This window comes from Caretta caretta, chromosome 3 (genome assembly GCF_965140235.1).
Source record: "Caretta caretta isolate rCarCar2 chromosome 3, rCarCar1.hap1, whole genome shotgun sequence".
NCBI classification, from domain to species: Eukaryota; Metazoa; Chordata; order Testudines; family Cheloniidae; genus Caretta; species Caretta caretta.
In genome coordinates, this window is record NC_134208.1 from 119415674 (window position 1) to 119424290 (window position 8617).

An 8617-nucleotide genomic window follows, 5' to 3' on the forward strand; every position below is an offset into this window, starting at 1 on the left:
TTCCACAGTCTTGGACCACCCCCAGAGAAAGTTCAGCTTCCCACCACAGACAAGCTTTACCCTTATTATTGAAAGTTCCATTGTGCCAGAAGAGCAGAGTTGTTGACTGTGGTCTTCATCCCAGAGCTTCAGGCAATTTTTTAGATATCCTGGGCTCTGCATGCCTGTCTGTCTATGCACAGGCCCATCCTCTGCTGTGCATATTCTCTGCATGCCCCTTTGCAAATCCTATTTGTGTCTATTTGCAAACTTGCACCCAAAAGGGGGCATATATTGGAATTTGCATCCATGTAAGCTTTTAAAAATCTGGCTTTTCCTATCAAAACTTTGGATAAGTATATTAGGTGGTAGTTTTGCTAGTGTGGCTGGGTATTCTACCTATTTAGGGCTTTAAATCTATCCTCCTGCCCTTGCAAAGTCATTCCCTATAGTTTATTTTCCAGTGGTTTGTCCAGTCCAGTTTTAAGCAGCCTAAGTAATGGCGTTTCCGTCACACCTGTTCAGAGAATATTCCATACCCCGATTTCCCTGCCCCCCCGTCCCAAGGTTTTCTTTTCCTTAATTTCTTCCCATTACTCCTCCCAGGGATCCATATGAGCCACTAGAGAAGAGGAAAGGGAGGCAGTTGACACCATGGTATAGGTGTGGCAAGCCAAGCACGTAAGCAGTTTCAATCTACTCTTCACATACATTCCCAGCCCCCTTTTCTTGCCAGTGCCTCACACGTGGGCATTAATGAACTATTTTCACTCTTTGGGGAGAGCAACCTGCGATAAGTCTCCTGCCAAAGCCAGTCCAAGTGAGGTCACTCTTTTTAGGCTCCACCTCAAACATCATAAGTATTTTTTTAGGGGGGAGGGGGGGAATCATGAAAAAAGTGGGGATGCTCTATCTCGATGCTCTATCCCTCATCAGCTCTCTGAGTGTAACTCCACTAAGGATGTGAAGATCCATAAGATGCTGCACTCCAAGTATTTTGTAGCATCCTTCCTCTTGGATTTTCACTTTAAAAAGTTCACAACTGCCAAGACATCATTCGACGAATGATAAAAATTACAGCATTCTGCTGTGAGAAAAATGGGAGCAATTTAATGATCCTGCCCCTTTGCCTTCTCATCCGTCAGAGCTTTGTCTCCAAGAGACAATTTGCAGGACACCATTTCAGTTTACTATTGATGCAAGTCAGCAGGAAAAATGTGCTCACGAATTTCCCTTTTACACTGTTGCCTTGGCAGTTATTGATATTGCCAGATCAGAGCTGAGCAAGCCATTCATAGCCAATAATTCAGTCTTTTTTCTGTTCATGTTCTGTCCACACCGATCAGGATTTTCTTGAACATATTTGCAATTTGAAATTATTCATATAATTTCTTCAAGTTATTCTTGGTATGTAGCCCCTTTGCAAGGATTTTGTGGTATTTGTTGTTAGACATTCATAATTCCAGCTGTTTTAGTTGCACATCAGTCACCTGTTATGCTTCTGTACCCTGATTGGATAAGCATGACTGCGAATTGTGTTTCAAATGTTAACACTGCCAAAGACCAATTCAAAATTTGTTTCCTGCAAATATTCTACAGCATTAGCAAAAAAAAAAATTACCATTTTACACAACACTCCTGCCAGTAAGTTCATTGGCTAGAACATTTAAGTGCTCAGACATTATGGTAATGAGGGCTATATAAGCATCTAGGCTGATATATAGAGAGCACACAAAAACAGGGGCTGCCAACACAGTCAAACTTATTTGTTTGATCAAAAGACTATTAATGGAAATATTTTTCGCAGTATTTGGCCAGCTCTACTATTAGCAACCACTAGCCATCCAAGTCTGTCTCTCTCAGGACAGAGTTTTCTTTTGAAATGACCTCTAGGTGTCAGTGATGGACCCTTCCTGGAAAGAAAAAACAAAAGTTTGAGTTCCTCTAGCAGCAAGGGTTTTTAATCATAGTTACAATACAAGTGTGTGTTCAAAGCAAGTTTTCAGTGCTCCGGGAGAAGTAGTAAACAACTTCTTTACTGCCTGATCATGCACAGCTATTTACAGTCTTCAAAATAAATCTTAGCAGGTTTCAGCACTTCTCTGAAGGACAGGTTCAAGGACTGAGACAGGGAGACCTGGGAGTGGAATGATAATTTATTGGATTTACTTTGGTAACTATTTTCTTGGCAGTGCTTAGCACTGGTGCAAAACACCTATTGTGAACTGATTATTTTATAGTCATTTAAAATGATTAAGTGGTTATTCTACTACATTTTAAAACTATTTGGGTTCAAGTTCTGCAAGTTGATATTTTTGTCAGCAGCAGAACCTGAAGCCAAAACCTCCCCCACACTATGTTTATAATAGAGAATATTTTTATCTGCTACAGAGCCCAGAAGCTATTCATTATGGAGCAAATCCCACCCCTTTTCTCTGCGGGCACAGGTCCTCTGTATTTACAGTGGATCCAGGTTCCATGGTACAGGGGCAGAATTTGGAAAAAATCAAGAGCTCAGCTCTCATATGTCTGTATGCTCAGGATTTAGCTGATCGCCATATTTGGGGTCGGGAAGGAATTTTCCTCCAGGGCAGATTGGAAGAGGCACGGGTCACTGGCTGGAGGATTCTCTGCTCCTTGAAGTCTTTAAACTACGATTTGAGGACTTCAATAGCACAGATATAGGTGTGAGGATTTTTGCAGGAGTGGTGGGTGAAATTCTGTGGTCTGCATTGTGCAGGAGGTCAGACTAGATGATCATAATGGTCCCTTCTGACCTAAATATCTATGAATCTATAAGATGCTGTTGAGCCAGTCTTTGCAGATGCTCTTTGCACACCCCAACACAGCAGGGATTTGGGAACAGCACAAGGATCTACCACTAAACAGATCCACCAGCTATTCCCTCCATCCCGCCTTATCGTGGGCATTATCCATTTGGAAGTAGCCACACAGATCCAAAGCACAAAAGTCTTAGAAGCCATCAGTTTTGATTCCATGGAAAGTCCATCTTAGCCTGCTGCAGAAAGTAATCCCTCTAGTGACCTGGGAGGCACAGGCTGGGGAATCGCATTGTTGGGACCACCATTTATTATCAACCAGGAATATATTTTGTTTTTCTTTCATAAAAAGCAAACAAGGAAGCTGAATGCAAAAGACTCTTAATACATTAAGGCTGATCATTTAAATATACAAAAGCCAAAAAAAATTAGAGTAAAGTTTCTCAAAACAACCCTAACTCTACTCGTATATTACTTACAGTAGAATCACTGAATACACAGTCATGTAACAGTGGGCAATGTGGGCTGCTACTCAGCAAATATGTACATTACAAATATGGTTCACATATACATGGAGCGGTAAAAATATTTAATTTACCGATTCTAGCAAACTGGCAGATTATATAATCATGTAAAACTGTTGTGAACTCCCATGATACTGGGGAATTATGGGATATTTAGCTAGAAATTATTTTAAATCATAAGTCAGTGAAAATGATCTGAAAATGAAGCTTTTCACATGAAGAAAACGGCAGTTGAGCTAGGTAACAGTAATTACAACTAAAGAAACAGGGGAGCACCCTATCAGCTAGCCTGCCTCAGTGGGACTGAAGATGTGACACTGGCAAACCAGATCAGTCCAGGGCCACAGGCCAATTCACTTGTGTTAGTGTAGATCAAAACGATTGGCAATGTATAAGTGTGTATTCGGATGTTTAAACTTCATGAAAACTAATGGGTCATTACTTGTATTGTTCTCGCTTATCTACTCCTGTTATAATGTATCAGCAAACATTTACATTTGTGAGTAACCCAGTAACTAAATTACCCATCCAAAAAAATCTTGTGAAATGGCTAATGAAGGACTTACGGCCTATAAGATAAAATGATCATTTCAAAGCAAGCGGTCATTGAGTCTGATGAGCGAGGTTGAGGACTCTAAGTGCATTCCTCACTATCTGTCAAAGAAAAAAAACCCACATTGGTACACACTGTCAGATAGCTTTCTGTGTAAAGGAGATGTAAAAGATGGATTCAAGGAAAGATCCTTCATCTCTGGGCTGTTAGAATACAAACAGGGCAGAATAAATGAACGAGAAGACAGATCCCCTGAGTTATTCTTTGTAGCCTTGAAAGACTTCTGAGAAACTGGCAGTTTATTACATCACTGCCACCATTTGGAGTTACAAACTGATTTACTTATACGTATATTTTACCTGATTTAACCTCTCAATAACTTTCTTTCTTCTTAGCTAATAAATCTTTAGTTAGTTTACTATAGAATTGGCTGCCAACACTGTCTTTAGCGTAAGATCTGGAGTATCAGTTGATCTAGGGTAAGTGGCTGGTCCTTTGGGACTGGGAGGAACCTGATATGGTTTGATTTGGGGTCTACGTGGCTGTTATCATGGAGGCCCCCATCTATATTGGCAAGTTTCTGCGCAGAAACTGTGCAGTTGTAGTGCTCTAAAAACCCACCCAACGAGAGGTGTAGAGCTTTTTGCACCGGGGCTACAATGCTGCGGTGCCAGTGTAGACACCATGGCGACTACAGCGCTGCGATTGGCCTCTGGAAGGTGTCCCACAATGCCTGTTCTGGCTCCTCTGGTCATCGGTTTGAACTCTACTGCCCTGCCCTCAGGTGACCAACCGTCAGCCCCACCTCTTAAATTCCTTTGGAAATTTGAAAGTCCCCTTCCTGTTTGCTCAGTGATGCACGCAGTGGGCTCAGTGCATCTTTCCAGGTGGCCATGCCTGCTCCACACACCAGGCGGTCCCCCACTTGGGGCACTGCCGAGTTGCTGGACCTCAACAGCATTTGGGGAGAGAAGGCTGTCCAGTCCCAGCTGCGCTCCAGCTGTTGGAATTATGATACCTCTGGACAGATTTCATAATGCATGATAGAAAGGGGCCATGACCAGGACACACTGCAGGGTCAAAGTGAAGGAGTTGCAGAACACCTACCACAAGGTGCAGGAGGCAAACTGCCTCCCTGGTGCTGCGCCCACCAGCTGCTGGTTCTACAAAGAGCTGGTCACGATACTTGGTGGCGACCCCACCTCTACTGCAAAGGCCCTTGTGGATACTTTGTTGGCTCATACGCCAGTTGAGAGTGGACCGAGCCAGGAGGAGGCAATCTTGGACAAAGAGGGGGAGGGGGACCCAGAGGCAGAGGATGACTTGGAGGCAGAAATGCATGCAGTCAGGAGCAATTTTCTACCCCAGAGGAGCCTAGTCAGTCACAGCAGTCGGATCTTGGCAAACAGGAGAGGAGGCCCTGGTAAGTGGATCTGATTTGGGGAATTGATGAAGCGAGTTGTTGGGGGCAGGAGCGTGGCAGAAAACAGGCTTGTCTCCCACCATATGCCTAGTCTGAACGGCAGAACAGGCTATTGATAGACTCCCCCACTTCATGGAAATCTCCCTCAGAGATCTCCAGGAAACTCTTGTGGAGATACTGGGCAATCCGCTGCCACAGGTTCCTCGGCAGAGCTGCTTTCTTTCTTGCCCCATTAACGGTAACTTTCCCACACCATGGTGGTATCATGGCGGGCGGGGCCCATTGCTGCATACAGGTGAGCCACATAGGGACGAGGGGGGAAGCCGCAAGCTTGGAGAAGACCCTCCCTTGATTCCCTGCTCACCCTCAGCAGCGAGATACCTTCCATAATGATCACCTCTTGTAGAAAGTGTGGGGACAGGAATAATTATCAGCCCCCCCCCCCCAGTCCTGGCTCTCGCCAGGAGCCATGTGCCCAGTGTACAATAGGGTCCGGGGAACAGCGATTTACCCTGCCCCTGTGGCTATTCACCGTTTGGTGGGTCTTGTGGCTCATGTGTGCTTGCCTGGGATCAGCCAGTTAGTGACAGGTGTGAGAGTACTGGCTGCGTTTTAAAGCACTGATTCTGTATTGTCTGTGTTGCAAGCAATACTGCTTCTGTAAAATGTTGCGTTTAAACTTCACAGAGATGACCTTGGGAGCCCAGCCTCCCTCTTTGTTTTTGGCGGCAGAAAGGCTGCTCAAAATTAGAAAGCAGCCAAGGAGAACTAAGGAGGACTTTCTCCGTGAGGTTATAATGTACTCCGCCACCGAGAAACAGGAATTGAAGGAGTGGCGGGATAGCGAGAAGAGGGACCAAAAGAAGAAGGTGGCATGCCAGAATGAAGCCACAGAGTTTGACTCTCTCCGATTGTTGTCTTTTAATAAAAGAATTGTGTTTGTTTGAAAGCAATCTATTCTATTAAGTGAAAACAAAAAGAGCACTGCAAAGCAACATACAATTATGTTAAGGCCCCTTCTTGCATCATGTGCACCAATCACCTCCTAGCATTACAAGCACTGCAATCCCGAGCATAGCAACGAATATTAGTGGCTTTCAGCTTCAAATTGCTGCTTCAAGGCATCCCCGATCCTTATGGCCCCACGCTGCGCCCTACTAATAGCCCTGAACTCTGACTATTCAAACTCAGCCTCCAGGCTCTGCGGTATAGCCCTGAGTGAAGCTTTCACCCTTCCCTTTACAAATATTATGGACCGTACAGCACATGGCTATAAGCATCGCAATATTGTCATCAGCCATGTCCAGCTTCCAATACAGGCATTGCCAGCAGGCTTTTAAATAGCCAAATGCATACTCAACAGTCATTCTGTACTTGCTCAGCCTGTTGTTGAACCGCTTCTTGCTGCCGTCAAGTTGCTCCGTGTATGGCTTCGTAACATAAGCCACGGCATTAAGGGGTAGGGAGGGTCTCCCAGGATTACAACAGGCATTTCAATTTCCCCTACAGTGATCTTCTGGTCCAGGAAGAAAGTCCCTGCTTGCAGCTTCTTGAACAGGCCAGTGTTCCAAAAGATTTGTGCATCATGCATCTTTCCTGACCAGCCTGCATTAAAGTCTGAAATGCCCACGGTGATTCACAAGCGCCTGGAGAATCATTGAAAAATACCCCTAGCAATTAATGTACTCTGTGGCTAAGTGGTCTGGTGCCAGAATTGGAATGTGCGTGCTATCTATCACCCCTCTACAGTTAGGGAAGCCCATTTGCGCAAAGCCATCCACACTGTCACACACATTGCCCAGAGTCACGGTCTTTCGAAGCAGGATGTGATTAATGGCCCTGCACACTTCCATCCACACTAGTCCAATGGTCAACTTTCCCACTCCGAACTGGTTAGCGATCAACCAGTAGCAGCCTGGAGTAGCCAGCTTCCAGAGTGCAATCGCCACACACTTCTTCAGTGACAGGACAGCTCTCAATCTCATGTCCTTGCACCGCAGGGCTGGTGCAAGCTCATCACGCAGGTCCATGAATGGGGCTTTCCTCATCCAAAAGTTCTGCAGCCACTGCTCGTCATCCCAGACGTGCATCACGATGTGATCCCACCACTCCGTGCTTGTTTCCCGAGCCCAAAAGTGGCACCTCCATGAATGTCAGGTTTTGGTGTGGACATAGCAATTGCTTGGGGACCAGCAGACCCAAGTTTTGGTCCCAATTTAGAGAGGGCTTATGGAATGTAGGACCCTTTACACAATTCTCATCACCAGAGAGATACTCCCAACAGATGGTATTTGGGAGTATCTTTTTCCCTCTCCCTCCCCAGCTCTCTCCACACCTTACCCAACTGTTCCTGACAGCAGTCTGAGTCAAAGTGACCCCTCAAGCACATTCAAAGTCAAGGGTAAATGTTTCTCACTTGGGAAATATGGAGTTTAATTCAGGGAATTTTTTTTTACCACTGCCACCACTGATATGTCAATGTCTTGCCCCAAACTGTCACACAACTAAATGGCAAATGAGGCCTGGCCCATTCAGTCAATGCCCCTTGCTCTGCAACAGATACTGGCAGATACTCTGCAACAGATACTGGCTCCCAGGGGAGCTCCTTCCCATCTGCAGTTCTCATGCAGCTCTGGACTGCTCTGCTCTCACTTCACCAGCAGGTGACTATAGAGAGGTCGGTACGAGGCTGCGGGCCATGGGGCTTGCTTACATACATAACAAGACAGACAAACAATGTCTAATGAGGGTTAAAAGGGACCAGAATTATGTTAAAATAATTAGATTTAATTAGGACATTAAATAGTTCAAATCACTTTTCCCTTACCTTACCCATAAAAGAGGAAGAAATTCATCCTGAAACTCAGCAAGTTTAAGCTCACAGATTGCTCTGCTTTCCCCAATGGGAAAGGCTTTGCAAGGCAAGCAGGGGATGTGGCCACGAAACCCCATTGGGCCCAGAAGCCCTTGGGCTTCCACGCTTTATACTGGCCCTCCACACTATTTCCCAGCCTCCTCCTCCTCCCTCCCCCATCACTTTGCACTACCACCATCTCACAGTGTGGGTCGAAACCACAGAGGAGTTAATAGTACAATGAAAACAATTAAGTCTGGTGTTATTTTCTGCCTGGAAATTCCCAAGGGCCTTGATTCTCCTCTCACACCAGTGTAACTTCACTGGCTTCTGCTTAGTTATTTCTGATTTGCATCAGGTACTACATCTCCAGAGGAGGGGGCAGTGTCCAGGAGGGTCTCTCTGCTCCTATCTTCCCCACATCAGTATTGATAAACCAACCTCCTGACTGCTCCTTCAACCACACCCCAAAGCAAGAGGGCTCCCACTAGACAATGTCCATCT